Here is a 17,671-nt window from a genome sequence, read left to right on the forward strand (position 1 = left end):
GAGTTCAGGGGCAAGCATTTGGGCAGCAAATATAGGTTAGAGTCTTCATGTCCTCCTCTTTGTCCATCCTCTGGCATCTGTTCTGAAAATCTTTCTGTTTATGCATCATGCATAAAAAAACCTGCACATGATCTCAAAAACATGGATGAAGTCACTGGTCTGGAGTCAAACCCACAGACCTATTTATCAAGATGTTTTTTTTCCTGCATTCACAAATGAAGCAGTTATCCCTCTTCCCTGCTTGCTCATGGCAGGAGGATTTTGTCCCTTGGGTTTAATTAAGCACCAAAAGTCATGGCTTTATTTATTGATAAGCCTTTCCAGGGTGCCCATCATTGCAGTATCTGAGGCCACTCAAGCTGTGACCCCATCACATTCCTTGGGAGGCAGGGAAAGGTCTCCACGGTTTATTGCGGCTGCCTGGGAACTCACCCATCACTAACTGAAATAGTGCTAAATGTGCGACCTGACAGGACCAGAGTCACCACTGGCTGTGGAGCTGGGGTGATGGTAACAGGACTTGACTTGACACGATATGAGATACTGTGCTTAGAAAACAGTCTGAGGGAGGCTGGATGGGAGAGACAATAAGGAAGAAACTGTTGATCCCTTTAACATGTGCTCAATAATTGGTGTTAAAGCTTACACACCTGAGTGTACTTGAGATAGAGAATAAATGTGTAATTAGTGCTGGTTTGTTGGTTTGTTTGTTTGTTTGTTTCTTTTTCTGCAAGATCATTGTCAGTATTTTAAATGGTTCTAATAAAAGCAAGATCCTGAAAATGTCATGTGAAGTTAAAATCTAAAACTCGCTTCTTTTCTGGGTTTTCCCTTTTCTGACCACAGCAAAAACTTTGCAGCTTAGGAAAACTCCCAGGAGAGATGCTCAGCCTTTTTTTTCCTTAGCAATACAGTGTTGCTGGTAAGCACATACTTAGAAATTAATTGAAAAATAATAATAACAAAAATTAGGAGAACTTTTCACCTCTGCAAATACCTTTTTCTTTTTCCCTTACCAGTGCTGAATACGGAATGGGGAAGCAGGTGTCATAAATCCACAAAATAATTATTCCCCATTTGCTATATTACATTTTATTTATATTCCCTGGCTGTTATTTTATGTTAAATCTGCAAGTGCTTTTGTTAGATTTTAGCTTCCACCCCAGTGAATGAGAACATAGCACGTAACCACTGTTGCCGCAGAGATTTCTTTTCCAAAGCTTAATTACTTTCTGGTTATTTCTGAGGGGCCTTCATAACTGTAAATTTTTGCCACAAAGTTTGGTGTTTTTTTTTAGTTTGTGGTTTTTTTTTTTTTGTTGTTGTTGTTGTTGATGTTTTTTTTGTTTTTGATTGGAAATAACTGGTCTGTCGGGCACAAAATTATTAGATGTTTTGCCATTAAAGATTAAATTGACTTTCATATAAAACCTAATAAGATTTTAACTTTGTAGGTCCAGGTAATCTGTCACTCTCTTGTTGCATCCCAGGGGAAAAGGAACTACTGATTTTCATAATATTCATCTCAGATTGGACAGTTTGAAAGAAGAGAAATTTTGATCTATGGCAGAACCTCTTGCTTTCAGCAGCGAGGACCTGTTCTCAGTGGTGTCCTGGGTACCTACCAGGCATAAAGAGGGAGATGTAAAATGCCAGAAGGAGCATGTAGTTAGGAGGTGCTGGAAGAGATCAGAGGGAATAAAAGTAACTAGAAGGCTGTTCTGTGCAAATCATGAAATATGTCTGAATAGTTAGTTCAGCAGAATATAGTAGGGCCTTGCAGACAAGCTCAGAGAAGTCAACATAGATTTCTCTTTTCTCTCCTACATTTTAGATAGCAGTATGGCATTCCCATGGTTTTTGCACCATCAGACCTGGTACTGCTTGCTTCAGACAAGCCCCCTGAGCCAGGGTGAGAAGCTGCAGGCCATAATGGCACACAGACTGTCCTGCCACACTGAGCAGAGGAGAGTTGAGCAGAAGCACTTGAGTTCGTGCTCATCAGCATTGGTTTGTGCAGTCATCTTAAGCGTGGACCTGAAAATAACATTGCTCTGCTAGCCTGCTAGCACCACTGCTAAAGAGGATTAGTTTTGGTCATGCTATACTGCTTCCAGCTCTGGACTAACTTTTTTCCCATTAGCTTGGGAGTCTCTGAGCCATGCTCCACTGAGTGGAGCAGTTGGAGTAAAATTTCCCTTTATTCAAAGAGCACCACTCCGCAAAACAGCAGTGAAGTGGAACACAAGTGTGCATAGCCTCCAGGACAGTTGGCTGTGGAGAATCTGAGCTCACACTGGGAGGAACTGCTGTTTCTTTGTCCCGTCATGAACACAATCAGCATCCATAAGACCTTTTCCCCAGTAAACCCTGGGTTTCAGCCTCAGACTTCTTTCTTCATAGTCAAAATTGCTTCATTTCTAGTTCTTTGCAATTATCTTCGTATAAGGATTGAAACAGATGGGTAAAGTTCATCCTCTTTGTTGATTCCAAAGACTTTGGTTGAGCAGTAACATGAGACTGGCCTGTATTTAGAAAGCTGATACGGTTAAAGTTTGAGGAGCTAAATGATGGTTCAAGATATGCACCATGTAACAGGAGAGCTGGAGAAAGAGCACAAGTTACACTCCCAGAGGAAGCAGAGTATTTACCACAGCATGGAGGTATATTCCATCAGGTGATTCAAAGGCATCTACCCCCCTTGGACTGCTGCCCCAGCTCTTATTACAACTGAGTTGAGAGCAGTCCAGGCTGTTTCTCCAGCAGAGGTGACCGAGACCTGCCTTGCACAGACGCAGGGGCGACCAGGTTAATGAGACAGAGAGCAGCACCGTGCTGGGTTGGAGACGTACTGATTCACTGTTTCCAGCAGGTGATTTTTGCCAGTGCAGCTCCTCAGGCCCTTGTTAGAAGTGAAAATGGCTTTGCCCACGGGCACGTTCTCTAAGGAGAGCAGCTGTTTTCATAAAAGTGATTAAAATCTGTACCAACGAGACATTTTATCAGAGTTCTGGCTAGAAACACCCCTGCTCAGCTCCCCCTGCAAATCTCCTTGCAGGTGTTTCAAGAGGGAAAGCTGGGAGAAGGAAAAAAACAGGGCTTAGCCAAAAGTAAGCATGACTAACAAATTACTCATAATTAAGGTTTGTTAATTGCATAGAACCCAATTAAACCTTTCTGCGTCTAAAATGGAATAACTTATGCTCACAGCGGAGCTGTTTAGCTATTAGACATTTTTGGTGACACTTGCCTGTTGATTTGCCATTAGATAACTTCTTGGCTTGAAGCCAGCCAGGACTGAGCTAGGAGACTTTTTGTACATGTGTTTGCAGCACATTTTCACAAAGGGTTGCCAGAGTTTGGCCCATGATGACTAGTGAGTGGATTTATTACATTGTTATTTTAGATTGTTATATTATTATTATGCATGACTGACATTGTGAAATTCTTATGTTACAGAACTATGTAGAGTTAATATAAAACAGTAAGCCAGAGAGGCATTTTTCATAAAATTCTAAACTAAAGCGCAAATTTTATGTAACTGGAAAGTCATGACTTTATGTAGCATTTAGAACTCTGCTGGAATGAGAATACCACCCCAAAACGTGTTGCCACAAAGTGAAGGTAGAAGAAATCTTTCCCAGGATTCCAAAAAATATGCAGATGACCAAAAAAAATCATTTCCAAGTGTGTGTGCCTCTTCCCTTCTCAGTTCCAGCTGGGACCACAACTGGAAATACCAAAATACCACAGAAATGTAGTTCTTGTGGTACTTCCAGCCTGGGCAGAAGCAGGAAGTATTAGAAATCTTCCAATAAATCATGTTTTCATGAGTTTTCTAGCCCAGTGTTGCAAGCTCAAGAAATTTGGATAATAAACCCAGCTCTGCTTGACCATCTGAATCAAACACTTCACCCTTGGGAGACTTACCTTTACACTCAAGGACTGTTCATTCTGAGATGCTGCTGATACTCCTTTTAAGCCATAACACTTCTTCAGTTTCACATAAAGTCCAGCTATCAATTGAATTAAATCTTGTTATGAAAGACAGATTTAACTTTGGCCTTCAATTTTTGTTAGCTGCAGGACATGTTTCTCCCCCCACCCCCAGGACAAAGGCAACTGCAAGACTCAGCAGTTTGAATGCCCATGGCAGAGGAGCTGCAACAGTCTGCTCTTTGGGTGCCTACCTGTGTGTGGATGGGTAAGAACTATCATACCACTGAGAAAAAAAATAACACAGCCTGAACTGCACCTGAACTGGCCATGGCAGAAGAGTTAGGAACCCCATGATGAGCTGGTGTGTCAAAGAACTTAAGTACCCAGAAGAAAAGCTATCTCACTGATGAACCTGACCTGCCCCTGGCAATCAGCTCCTCCTTGTACAGAAGTGCATCAAAGCCATGAAGCCCAGCACCAGCTTCTCCTCCTACATGTTACAACCTGTAAGACATGGAGTTGTGTGGTTGGCTGATAGGATGAGGAGGGCTCGCCAGATCAACCTAAGTAGGTCTATATGATGGGGGCACTATCTGGCTTTTTTTTTTTTTTGTCCTTTCAGAAATGAGCTTTGCTGAAAGCTTGGTAAGAAATCAGGTCAGTGTGATCGCACCAAAGAGACTTCCATTGTATGCTGGGTGAAGTTTCACCACAGACAGATCACAAGATTTGCATGACCTTGTGATCTCTTTTGTGAGTGGTGGTTGTGCAACAGATCCACTGGTGAGATAAGACAGCATGAGGGTTTACACAAAGTAGAAAGTTTGCTAGAGATATGGCTTGCCACTCTTTTAAAGAGATAACACCTACATTTCAGACTCAGAAAAAAAATAAACCAGAAAAGGATCAATATTTGTATTCTGTTTTAAGGTTTAGTGTGATGCCAGTTCTGCAGTCCTCAACTCAGGCCTACTGGTTAAAAGCAATAATTACTGGCAAACATTTCTTTGCTCCCCAGCAGCTGATTCTGAGTGCAGCATAAATGTGATATATCCACATCAACCACTTTTCTAGCAAGGGCTGTTGAAAGGGTTGTAGCCTAAGGTGTTTTTTTTCCTTCCATGTTCTCTTCACACTGTGTGAGATGGCTGTGAGAGAGCTACTGTCATGTCATGTCATGTCATAACCTCCCAGGTTACTGGTAAGAGAGAAAATAAGGAAGGTGCAGCTTACCTCCTACTATTTTGACTAGGCACTTCAACTACTTCAGTGCCTGTGTCAGCAGAAGTGGCTGGAGATACCCCCTTCACCCCTTCTATATGGTTTTGCAGGGCAGCTGTCATCTCTGCTTTCTGCAGGCTGCACTTTTACTTTTCCCAGCCCTCTGGTGCCTGCAGACCCAGGCTGCTGTTTTGTTCAGTGCAGATGGGCACAGAGGGAAACATGTGCTCACGCAGCAATGTTACTTCAGTTCTTGTGTTTTTGTTCCCCTCTCTTAAAATGTGAACATATCTGCTTGCTCTTTTGTATGGAAGAAAACCCCTAACTATTTCCTGAGTTAGAAGTCTGAAGAGACGTGGGCCTTTGAAACGTTTTCTTGGTGTGTGGGCAAAAACTTAACAGTAACTTCATTATAATGTATATGACCAATTCTGCTGATACTCAGATTGCAAACTCTTTTGGCTGCTTGCACTCACAACTGCTTTGTCCATTTCTGGTTTCCTTTGCATTCAGTGCAAGATCTTGTGGGCATTTCTATTAGTTTAAAAATAAAACCCAAAGCCTTTTTTTCTGGCCATATGAAGCTCTTCAAGTGCACACATGCACACACACACATATATATAGCTTAAGAAATAATCCTTTTTTTTAAAAAAAAAAAAACAGCATTGCCTGTATGGACAATAAAATGCTCAGTAAATATAGTTAATATTAAAGTTCCCATAATACATGTTATGTTTCAGGAATTTAGAACCTGGCTATATACAGTGACTTTCAATACCCAAGATAATATAATTTTTCCTTAAAAAAGAAAAGAAGAGTATGTGTTGAACTGGCCACTGATTTTCTCTCTAGCAGGAAGCCTTTCTGTAAATGTTAAGTTCAATGATGTGTTTATTAGTTTTGAATTGCTGCTGTGGTTACTAACTTCCTCCCTTTCTTTTGAACAAAGTGATGTGTTCTGGGATGCATTGCATGCTCTTCCTCTTAAAAATAACATCAGAAAAAAAACAGACTTCACAATAAAACAGGGGAGAGATAGTGTGCTTGGAAATAATGATTCTGGGTAAATCTCCTGTTCCTGTTACAAAATCTTATTATGGGAACAACGTTGAGTGTTGTTACCAGTATGTGCTTTATAAATAGACTTAAGGGACTATTACGTAGTAAAGCATTCTGGCTTTGGGGGTGAACAGGATGGCTCAGGTACCAAAAGCATGACAGTGCTGTGATGGTGAGAGCTGTGTCTGGCTGGGCAGCAGAGGCCGAGTGCCGTGCCCAGCGCTGGGGCTCAGGGCTGGGGCCACTGCTCTTAATAGGCAGATAAAATCTAAATAATCCAGCACACAGAGATGAGCCAGCAGTGACAGAAAATGGTTACTATGCAGCAAGGCCTGGGTGGCCTGTGGCACAATGGCTTAATAGCTGATGGTTGCTCCCCAGCAGGCATTGTGTCCAGAAAAGCATCTGTAGCTCAGAAGCTGCTTGTCATCACTGGAATTAGTTAATAGCCACCACAGAGCAGCCATTGGTGGGGCAAGGCAATGAACTGCACAGTGAACTCTACACAGGATCCTTTCCCCAGTTCTGGTCACAGGCTTGGGAAGGTAGTACAGTTTTCCCAACTTTGTACCTCTGTTTTAAGCAGGCAGGAGAAGGCTGACTGTGAATTTGACATCTTTCATTCTTAATAAGGTGACTGATTAGATTTGAGATTTCTGGAGAACCAAGGGATAATTGCAAAACAAAACGAGGGAGTTCCTGTCCTCTGTACGCTTCTGGGCTGTTTCAGGGTATTTTGCAGAATTAACCAATCTGGACCTACCTCATAGTCTTTTCTTCTAATTTGTACAGGCGACTTGGGAAAGTTTTTACTGGAATCACTCATCTACTTTCCAGAAGGTTACTGTGGGATAAGGGGGATGCTGAAGTTCAATTCCCTTTCCAGACTGGCAAACTATGCTTTTGCAAAATCTGTGCTTTAAGGCAGTTAATCTGTGGATTTCTGCCTGTTCCCCTTTAGAGGCACTTGGGGAAAGTGTCTAAGAGATGTATGAGAAATTTATGTTTGCTGGTTTATGGAATTTTATGGCAGTTTATACTCCTGGATCTTGAACTCTCACCTGATGTTATATCAATGAGTGTGGAGGAATATGATCACAAAACCATGGAGAAAATTTTCAGATCTGTCTAAGTTACTGCTATAAATGTGAGAGTTCAATTTAAAAATAAACTCACTATTTATTTGTAAAAACTGGAAGAGTTTTTTCATGCCTTATAGGAGAGTATCTTTGTTAGCACTCATGGGTGAGTGATGAGGAGCTGCGTTTACCAAGAAAGACGTGGATGGATTGGATGGTTGGGTAGGAAGAGATCTAGAAGAGGGTATGGTCATGAAACTTACAGAAGAAGGACAGCACACAGTGGCCTGTGTCAAGGAGAATGAGAGCAGCACAGTCTTGGGAAGAGGAAATAAGTAACAATTATGGACTCCAAAGGTAAAGCCAGTTGCAACAGGTCTGCTTGTATGTCCACCAAGTGGTGACAAATAGCTTCTGCTGCTTTGAGGAACATGTCTTCTTTCAAAAGAAAGCTGAAGCACAGAAACACGTTTTTAACGCTCCCTGAACAGCAGCAACATATAGAGCAGAGAATTCAGTCCATATCTTCAGTGATCCCTCTAGAAATTGTCTTCTGCCAATTAAGTCCACTCATAATTCCACCTAAATACTGCTGTAATTGGCGCTGTAAAAGTGCTGAGACAGGTGGAGGCAGCTCTGTGTAATTTGCCCTGTTACCACAAGTAAATGTCTCCGTTGTACACTGTAGTTCCCGTGGTCTGCCTGTTGCTCTTCTGAATGTACAATGGTGCTTAATGCAAAGAGGAACATATATACCCAGACTTGTGGTTACATAATAAAACCTCACAGAGTATTCCAGTCAGTGTTTTGGTGGTGTAATTAGAAAATCCTTTCAAATATGACCTTTTAACTATTGATGCCATCCTGTAACTTTCACAAAAGTGACTGTGTCACCTGCATCACATGGCTGAAGTCAGACTGATTTTCAGCCATGTGATGCAATTTTATCACCCTCAGGACAAAGGTTAAGCCCTCCCTTTCTTTTCTCTGTTAGGCACCACTTTCTTAGGCTCTCTTACTTTGATATTGCTAGAATTCCTGATGACCACAGGGTTCAGAGTTTTTATAATCCACTGTGCGCTTCTCTGATGAAGAACTCTGCCATTGTGCTGCATGTAACAGAAATACCTTCACACAATGAAGCAATCATTCTTCCCCGGCAGGGTCTGAATGTCTTGATTCTCATCCCGCAGCAGGTTTGGCAGGGAACAAATTCCCCAGCTTGCAAAGGGAAGTGGCCAGCATAATCTTTCTGCATTTTAATGTTAGGTTCTGTGCATTCAAATGGTAACTTTAGCTGACATAGAGTTTTGTAGAATATTTGAACTGCAGCCTGTGGAAACTCGACTCCACTGCATTTGTGAATATTTTTATTACAGTATAAATGTGATATTTTCCCTTTTATTTATTATGGTACAAGCATATTTTTAATACTTGTTCTGTGGCTTATCTGGAGGTTGCAGCTTCTTTTTTCCCTAAATGGGATGTGCATTATTAGAAGCTTGATTCAGAATGGGCAGCATTGAGATAAAGGCTGTTAATTTTTATTCTTTTGGTTTCTTCTCTCGAGTAACCAGTGATAGGATGAGAGGAAATGGGTTGAAGTTGTGCCAGGGGAGGTTTAGGTTGGATATTAGGAAAAATTTCTTTGCTGAGAAAGGGGTGAGCCATTGGAATGAGCTGCCCAGGGAGGTGGTGGAGTTGCCATCCCTGGAGCTGTTCAAGAAGCATTTGGATGTGGTGCTTCAGCATACAGTTTAGTGGTTGTGGTAGTTGGATTATGGTTGGACTCAATGATCTTGAAAGTCTTTTCCAACCTTGATGATTCTGTGATTCTATCATTCAGTGATTCTAATCCAGCCTGTTGATTGAATGAACAGAATATAGCTCTATATAGGATATTATTTGGTTGTGTAGCTAAGTAAATGGACAAGTATTGGATGTACAGCTGGAGCAAAGTCCATTTACTAAAGTTGAGGATTCCTCCTGTGTGGTTTTCGCCGTACATTTCAAGGTTACACGTGCATAAATTCAGTGTCTTCGTAAGTGAAATCCAACATAAAATGAATTGCACTTTATCATAGAAAAAATATGAAAGAGGTCAGTCTAAAGTCCAAGTTTTAAATATTCCACCTCCCCCCATTTCTGGAGAATAAACAAGAAAAACCTGGAGCAAAACCCAACACTAACAGCAGCTATCCCAAACCCGAACAGAAGCTGTGTAAAAATAGAATAATAAAAAATAAATTATGACAGCCCTGCTTGCTGTTCACAGCATTTGTTAGCCATGCTGGATGCCCACCTGGGCAGGAGGGGCATGACCAGCTGAGTTGCAGCATGTCCCCACCACTGGTATGCTGGTGATGCTGCACAGCACTGCTGATGCTGATGGAGACTGACTTGAGGGGACCTACTGGGGCTCCAGAGCATGGGATGGGCCCCATGTGCTGGGCTGGGGCTTGCCAAGGGGAAAGGCAGCTGTGCTTGTCCCTGTGCCACCCATCCCTGGATCCTCCATCACCCAGGACCCCCAATGCCACCCAGCCTTCACCAACTTACAGTGGGAATGCTCCCTCCTGGCCTAGTACCCTAGTGCTGGATAATCACATTTCACTGGGAGCAGGGCAGGGACTGGGGCAGGGAGGTGGATGTGGGCAAGGGAAGCTTCATGGTGGCCCTTAAGAACCAGCATCTGAGGAGATGTGGGGGTCTGGTTCCTGCTCAGGACCTGGTCTAATGGTTTCTGCCGATTCACAGCTGCGTAACCGCAGTGGAGTCAGGTTCATAATATCTCAGGCATGTGATTTGCACGAGTGTAAAGGCTGCTGGATACAATTACACATTTATTTTTACCTACCTCTAAGGGAATTTCCATTCAGTACTATGTGAGCTGGTCGCCCTTGCTCTGTACTGTTTCACTGGTATTTTTCCTGACAATTCACGTCTAAGAAACACAAGACAGAGAGAGGCTTAATGTTATGTGAAAGGATTTTCCTGGGGTAACTGTATTCAGTCTTTGCTCAAACTGAACGAATAACTTTGATCTGTCAACTGTGAAAAGTAAACTGGGTGCGACCTTCCGTCATCGGCTAATCGTCTCACTTAATGACATCTGTTAACTTTGTTCTGATATTAGATCATGGTCTTTCTTTGTACTGTCAAGATTTTTCATCCAAGGTCTAATTATTTCACTTTATGTGTATACAGATATCTTGGGAGTCAGTTGCACCAAGTACGAAGATAATTTTTTCTATTTTGAATTTCCCAAACTGATCACAGCAGTCAGATCGACACTCCAGCTTAAAGCCCAGCACTGTGCCACAATCCCTCTCTCCTCCTCATTTCTTGTTAGGCCCTGTACTTATTTTATTCTGAATTGAGAGGGAAGAAGGAAAAGGGAGAATTGTTTCCTTCCCATTAAAGTTCAGTATCTCAAAACAGCTGATTGGTGTGACTTGAACTGTCCCACAAGAAGGAAGAAGAAAATACTGATTTTCAGGCAATCCTTCCCCTTCTGTCCCTTTCCCTTTAGAAGTTTTTTTTATCTTTTAATAGTGGTAAAGGCCTGGGTAGATGGTGTTTTGGGGGATTAATGGCCATTTGGGGTTAATGCCCTAAGGCCCTCTGTCCCTCAGCTCTTTCCAAACAGTGATTAATCTCCAGGGGAATGTATGTGCCCTGATTGCTACTGCTGATAATGCTCATCCTTATAGTATAGATCAAAATGCATAGACTTATTGTGGTAATGGCCGTGTCCTCACCTCCCAGGCTTTGTTCAGTTCAGTCAGCCACAGCTTAAGCCCCTGGCATCATCTGATCACATTCAGTTCAACAGGCATTTTCCCTAAATTCGGGTTCTCTTGGGACCCAATCCTGCAGCATGCCCAGTGCAGCTCATCAGTGTTTTGAGACCACTGTCTTCTCCTCTAGTAACTCTAGAGAAATTTCCTCTCAGAAGTCTGTGGGTCTCAGTTGCTTCTCCCCATCCTGTGCAATCACAGTGGCAGGTGTGGGACCACTGAGAAGGCAAGGAGTGGGAGCTGGCTTTTGGCATGAGGGGGCAGAGGCTGGATTGAGGACAGGAGAAACATTGCACTACCATGAGCTCTTGGAACTGCTATCTTTCTCTACAGTGTTGGCTTTCACCAACTCACACTTCATTTGTTACTGTGATGTACACACTATTCTCTGCCAGGTTCAGGTGAAAGAACAATGATCAGTTAAGTGAATTACGCTGTCAGTAGAAGATCAGCACCTGTCAGTAGGTTAGCCCATACTCTGTGTTTGACCAGATGAATAGGTCTAATATTTTTCAGGTGCTTTCCTGGGAATGGTCAAGCATTGCAAGTTGCAGAACTCCACATCAAATATTACAGGTTGTCCTGATGCTGTTTCTGCAGTAAAAGGTTGTTTTCTTGGGTATATTTTCTAATATCTTGTATGGTTTATTTTTCAGTTTCTGAACCAATTTACCCTGCATCACCTCCATTGGGAGATTATTCCATAATCTAGTAGCACCCACTGGGATCCAGCCTCATTTCAATTAGCATTTTATGCATTTGGAGTAGGAGTACCTGGTTCAATATCTGGTTATAAGTAATACAAACACATAAGGAAAAATACATGGAAGGTATCAAGACAGCTGCATGTGAAGACTTTCAATTCTATGAGATTCTGAAATAAATGTTTCAGTACATTCCTGTATCTTTAAAAACATCTTACATGCTGAGAAGTAATAGAAGAAAAAAAAAAAAAACCTAAATGGCCACATTTTCTACTTCTATCCCTGTGTTTGAGTCAATGTAATGTGTTGATCTGGTATCTAATCTCCCTGCAAACAGCCCCCTGATCTGTCCTCTGGGTTTTCAGCATGCATTCTTTCCACTTCAGAAAAAGGATTAGGTCTGGTGCTTCTCTTATAAGTAAATGTTGCCACTGTTAGATCTTTATGGTCAGTTAAAATTATGTGAATGGGTGCAACTATTTGATTTTAATTTCAGGAAACAGGTTGTGGTGGGTTTTTTTTAGTTTATACATATTGCAAATGTAATTTTTTTAGTTTATTTTTGCTCTTGATAGAACTTTTAAACACAACAGTTACAAAAAAATAACTTGTGTAAATTATATTCTCTGTTATATTTGCATGGCACTTTATTACACATACACACATCTTTTCACAACTTACCAAGTTTGTTTTTTTAAAATTTATTAAATCCTTAGGTAGTTATGATGAGCTACCATAGAATTAGCAGAAGTCTAAATTCACTGATCACTTCTGAATGTATTCCCAAGTCTATTTTGGAAGCATGAAGGTTATTCATACAATTCTTAATGAATTCCAGCCACTCTTGCTGACAACAGGAGAAAATGCAAAACCATTCTCAGCTTGCCAGAATAGTGGAATAATAGCCAGTCAGGGCTATTGGGAGCTATGGGGCTACTTGGAAACAAATGGTTATTTTACCAGGGAAGCAAAATAAACTGCACAGACTTACTCTACCTTTTTTTTTTTTTTTTTTTCCCCTTAAGCTCTTCCTCCTCTTCCTTCTCTCCCTCTTTCCTGCTGGCCATATTTGTCAAAGAAGGCCTAGAAGGCTTTCATAAACATATGGAGTTTTCATCCACATATATCAGAGAGGGAGACTTTCCCATGGCATTAGTAGATAACCTGCCTTCTCTCTTAGCCTCTATCCAAGTGCACCTTTGTTTGCTCGGTTAATAAAAACATTCACTGTTCTTGTAGAAAAAAAATCCAGTATTAAATAAGCATTCTACATTACCAAGAGTACTGACTTTCCTAGGGGGGAAATACATTTTAAAAGTTGATGTAACTTGCAGTCTTCTTTTGTTTTTAAGCATTTTACCTGCTTTTATGTGTTTATTTTCTAGGAACCCAAGTATTGTGTGAGACTCTGAATTGGTTCGCTATTCTGGATTTGCCAACCTGTGTGTGGTCTGACTGTTCAGATTCTGGTTTTTTTGCTCTATTATTTTCTTTAAAAAAACCAAAATTGCTCTTGCCCAATGTGAGAAGTCCACAGACACTCAAGTAATGACACTAGGGGGTCTGCTATGAACTTCCCCACAACGGCTCCAGTCTAAATGAGCTAGACAGACTGTGCCTTTGCTGCAAGGTACAGGAGTTAATAAAGGAGATGAACTTAACTGGAGGGTTTGAATCTGTTGATGGGATCCATCCAAGCGATTGAAAGCCACTGCAGGGCTGTCCCTTTTCTTCAAATGTCCTGTTTGAAATTATGGGAACACCACTGAGAGGGGTATTGGTGGGAACTGCCTGGTGGAAATAGGACTGTTGCCATCACGAGATCAGGTCAGACATAGCAAGAATTTTAAAACCTAGATGAATTTTAAAAACCTCTGATTCCAGCACATTGAGATACCTTTTATGATGCTGCATTTCCCTCTTGCAGTGAATAAAATGTCACTGATTTATTTTTTTTTTCCCTAGTTAATCCTGCTGGCTTGTACATATCCAGGCCAGTGAGAGTCAAGCTGACCCTTTCTAACAGGCAGAAACACAGGCACAGGCAGGAAACATCTGGAAAGCTGTCGTGCCCACTGCCAGAAGAATATTTGGTTTGAGGAGACAGGAGTATAAGAACAGTCATGCTGGGCTGGATCATAGGGACAATAGCCAGCAATGGCTGCAGTGGATGCTTTGAGGAGACTGCAAAAAGAGAGTGTACACATAGCAACTGGGGCTAGAAAAGGAATTCAGATGTTTCTTTTTCTATAAGATCGGGGAAAAAAAATCATCACCAATATTACAATCAGAAATACTGGAGATTGCCCTCAAGACAAATGAGTTGTATGCACGTATGTGTGCTGCAAATGAAATCCCATGAAGAAAAGGTTTGGAAAAGAAGAAATAAGGAAAGGAGAGGAGAGATATCATAACTACCAATATTACTATCTGAAGAAAACCCCACAATACCTAACTCTTCAGAGCTCTCAATTATCTTTGCAAAGCCTGTTCTATGAGATACCTTCCAAGTGAGGTGACTCATCCTGGACTTTTCAGCTGTGGACACAGAAGTGTGAGGATATTTCTGGAGGACACAATGCAAGCTGCCAGGGAGCTTCCCTGGTTTCTTCTGGGGAGTTAGTTGGTAAGAAAAGACTATGTTTGCTACCCAGAAAAGAGATCCTGCATTGGGCATCTGCAATTTAAAGGAAAAAAAAAAAGTAAAGCTCTACTCCAGAAAAGAGAGCCACCCTCCAGGGTGACCTGGACAGACTGGAGGAGTGGGCTAGCAGGAACCTTCTGAAGGTCAGTGGGGAGAAGTGTAAGGTCTTGCACCTGGGAACACATAACCCAGGAGTTCAGACTGGGATCCACTTGACTGAACAGCAGCCCTGTGGAAAGGGACCTGGGGACTTGGTGGATAACAGGCTCAACACGAGTGAACAGTGTGCTGCAGCAGCAAAGAAAGCCAACAGGATGCTGGGCTGCATCAACAAGGACATCACCAGCAGAGACAAAGAAGTCATCATCCTGCTCTACTCAGCACTTGTCAGACCACATGTAGAGTATTGCATTCAGTTTTGGTCCCTGCTCTACAAAAAGGATGCAGACAGGCTGGAGAGGGTCCAGAGAAGGGCCACAAGGATGATCAGAGGATTAGAGGACCTGCTGTATGAGGAGAGGCTGAGAAAACTTGGTTTGTTCAGCCTTGAGAAAAGAAGGCTTAGGAGAGACCTTATTACCATGTCCCAGCACTTAAAGGGTGGCTACCAAGAAGATGGAGACTCCCTGTTTACAAGAAGTCACATGGAAAAGACAAGGAGTGATGGGCACAAGTTGCTCCTGGGGAGATTCCAATTGGACACGAGGTAAATTTTCACCATGAAGACAGTCAAATATTGGAATAGTCTCCCAAGGGAAGGGATGCATTCACCCACATTGGACAGTTTTAAGTCTCAGCTTGATAGTGTGCTGAGACATCTCATATAAACTATAAAATTACCTAGAAAGGTTGGACCAGAAGACCCTTGGGGTCCCTTCCAACCTGGCATTCTGTGATTCCAGATAGCCCCCTGATACCAAAGTGGGTAAAACTTGATGGGGGACAGAGGGAATGGGCCAAACCAGAGCCTTGTCTTGACAGAAAGTACTGGAAGAGGGGAATGCCATGAGGGTCCAAAAACTGCTTGGATGTCCTGAGGGAGGTGATGACCATGAGGAACTCAAAGATGGAGAAGGGATTAGGACCTTGGTGTGGGAGAGGGAGGAACCAGACCCTTGAAGAAGCTCTCTTTACTATTAGATGAGGGAATATGAACAAATCTTCTATGTGAAGGTACGATGCAGAAATGGCAATCACCTGCACCCTAATGAAATTTGAAATCTTGATCTATTTCTACTTCAGAATGCATGGAAAAATAGGCATGAGAGCCACAACATGAGTCCTTGTGCCAAAAGGCAGACCTGGTCTTCTAGGTCAGTCAGATGTGATGTCTGGAGCTCCTGCTGCTAGCCAGTATACTCACGACCAGGGGAAGTAAAGGTTTGCTTTGATTCCAGCAAATCAAACATGCAAATCATGAGATTCAGGAAGATGATGGAGTACTTGACTTCAGCTGAGTGACTCTTCCAAGTTCCCAGCGAATGTGGGCTATTCTTTAACACCATCTTTCCTATTTAAGCTTTGCAGACTTCTACTTTTGTGTTGTGGCTTTTGCTTCTTTGTCTTCCCCTCCCCACTCCCTTCATACTGTGTCTGCTTCCTTTAATTTATTTCTTTTTGTTGTTGCATTTGTCTTCAGACACCTTGGAAATTTTTCTCTGAGCTTTCTTATTACTTTCTGGGGAGTTGGTCTGATTTCCTGAGTTTATTTGTGAAGACTTGTTCTTCTCCCCCATCTCACCCCCTCTCCCTTGGTGTAATATTGTCATTTTCTGCTGTTCAATGTTATTAATTCCTGGTGTAACCTGTGTGGCTTGGTTTTGGCTACATCTTCTTTTCTGTACTCTGGCTTTTGTCTGTTCATTCTGTTGAATTCAGTGGGATCATGTGCTTCAAGTGAACAGAATAAGCCAAGTTCTGCCTGTATTTTCTTCTAGTGCCTGGTTTCAAGACCCTCACCACTGTGAATACCTTAGGTTACTTGTAACTGAACACGTGCCTGTATCTCCTTCATTTGCAACATGAACACGAAGAACTTTTTGTCCTCGAGTGTTAAGCAATATTACAGCTGATCAACCTCAGTCTGCAAACTATTTATTTTTTCTTTAAATGAATTCACTTCATCCAAATACAACTCATAAAATGTCATTGTTGCAAAAATGCTGGTTTTCAAACCTTGGTTTTATGGCATTAAATGTGACATTGCTTCAAAAAATGTGCAAGATGGGTTGGAATTATTTTGAGCCCTCAACCACCCTCCACATTGCTGGATTTCAGAAGAGTGGAGTGCTTTTAATTTTTTGGCTGTGTAAGTGTACAGACTTTATAGACCTTATCTAAAGTACTGATATGAGCCCAGATGAGAGATTCATTTGTCATTCACATTTCCCTTTGATTTCAAAGTAAGCTAAAGCTGCTTAGAGTCTTAGAGGAGTGAGTTCTTGTGCTGCATTTCTGGTATACCCTGGCTGGCAGTTAATTGCTCTCACAGGGATAGGTGGGGATGTGTCCCTCTCACTTGGATGTAACTGTCCTCACCCCTGAGGCTGTCTAGGTGTGAGTCAGTAGTCCCAGCTCACCTGGTCTCTCTGGCTTTTCCTGCAGTGGATGCCAGGTGCCATTTAGCAATTAGCAATAAAAAAAATCATAATGTCAAATGATACTATGGAGCAGAAGAGAGAGTTTCTAGATGGTCAGCTCTGCTGCTCCATCAGGTTGCTTTTCTCTCTCAAACACTTCTTCTTTTGGGTGAGGTAAAGCACAAATATGTGAAGAGTGAACACAATCTGGGGTAGACTTGGCTGAAGGTGTTGATTTCTATCTCAGCAGCACAATGGTAACCTTGGCCAAATGCCACAGACTTAAAAGAACTCCCCCCAGGTAATGGAGCAAAATATGTCCAAATACTTAATGACTGGTCTCATATGAATTGCAAGGTGAATGATCTCCTGGTGCTGCAGGGTTTTTTTATGCTAAGTCAGTGTCTAAAAGAATCCATTATCTCTCCTGAAAAAATTCCAGGAGTTTTGCCATGCTCTGAGAAGGTGCATCAACCCTTGAGCAGCTGATCCTGACCCTTTCATGCCACCTGAGTGCTTCAGCAGCTAGGTGTTTTGGCTGCAGATATCAGGTGGGCAAAGCTTTCCCCAGTGAGAGGGAAATATCATCCCACTGAGAAGTATTGGAGCCATCTCCAGCCTTGCACAGTCAGGGCACATGGTGGAG

Source organism: Apus apus, chromosome 2 (genome assembly GCF_020740795.1).
Source record: "Apus apus isolate bApuApu2 chromosome 2, bApuApu2.pri.cur, whole genome shotgun sequence".
In the NCBI taxonomy this organism is placed as follows: domain Eukaryota; kingdom Metazoa; phylum Chordata; class Aves; order Apodiformes; family Apodidae; genus Apus; species Apus apus.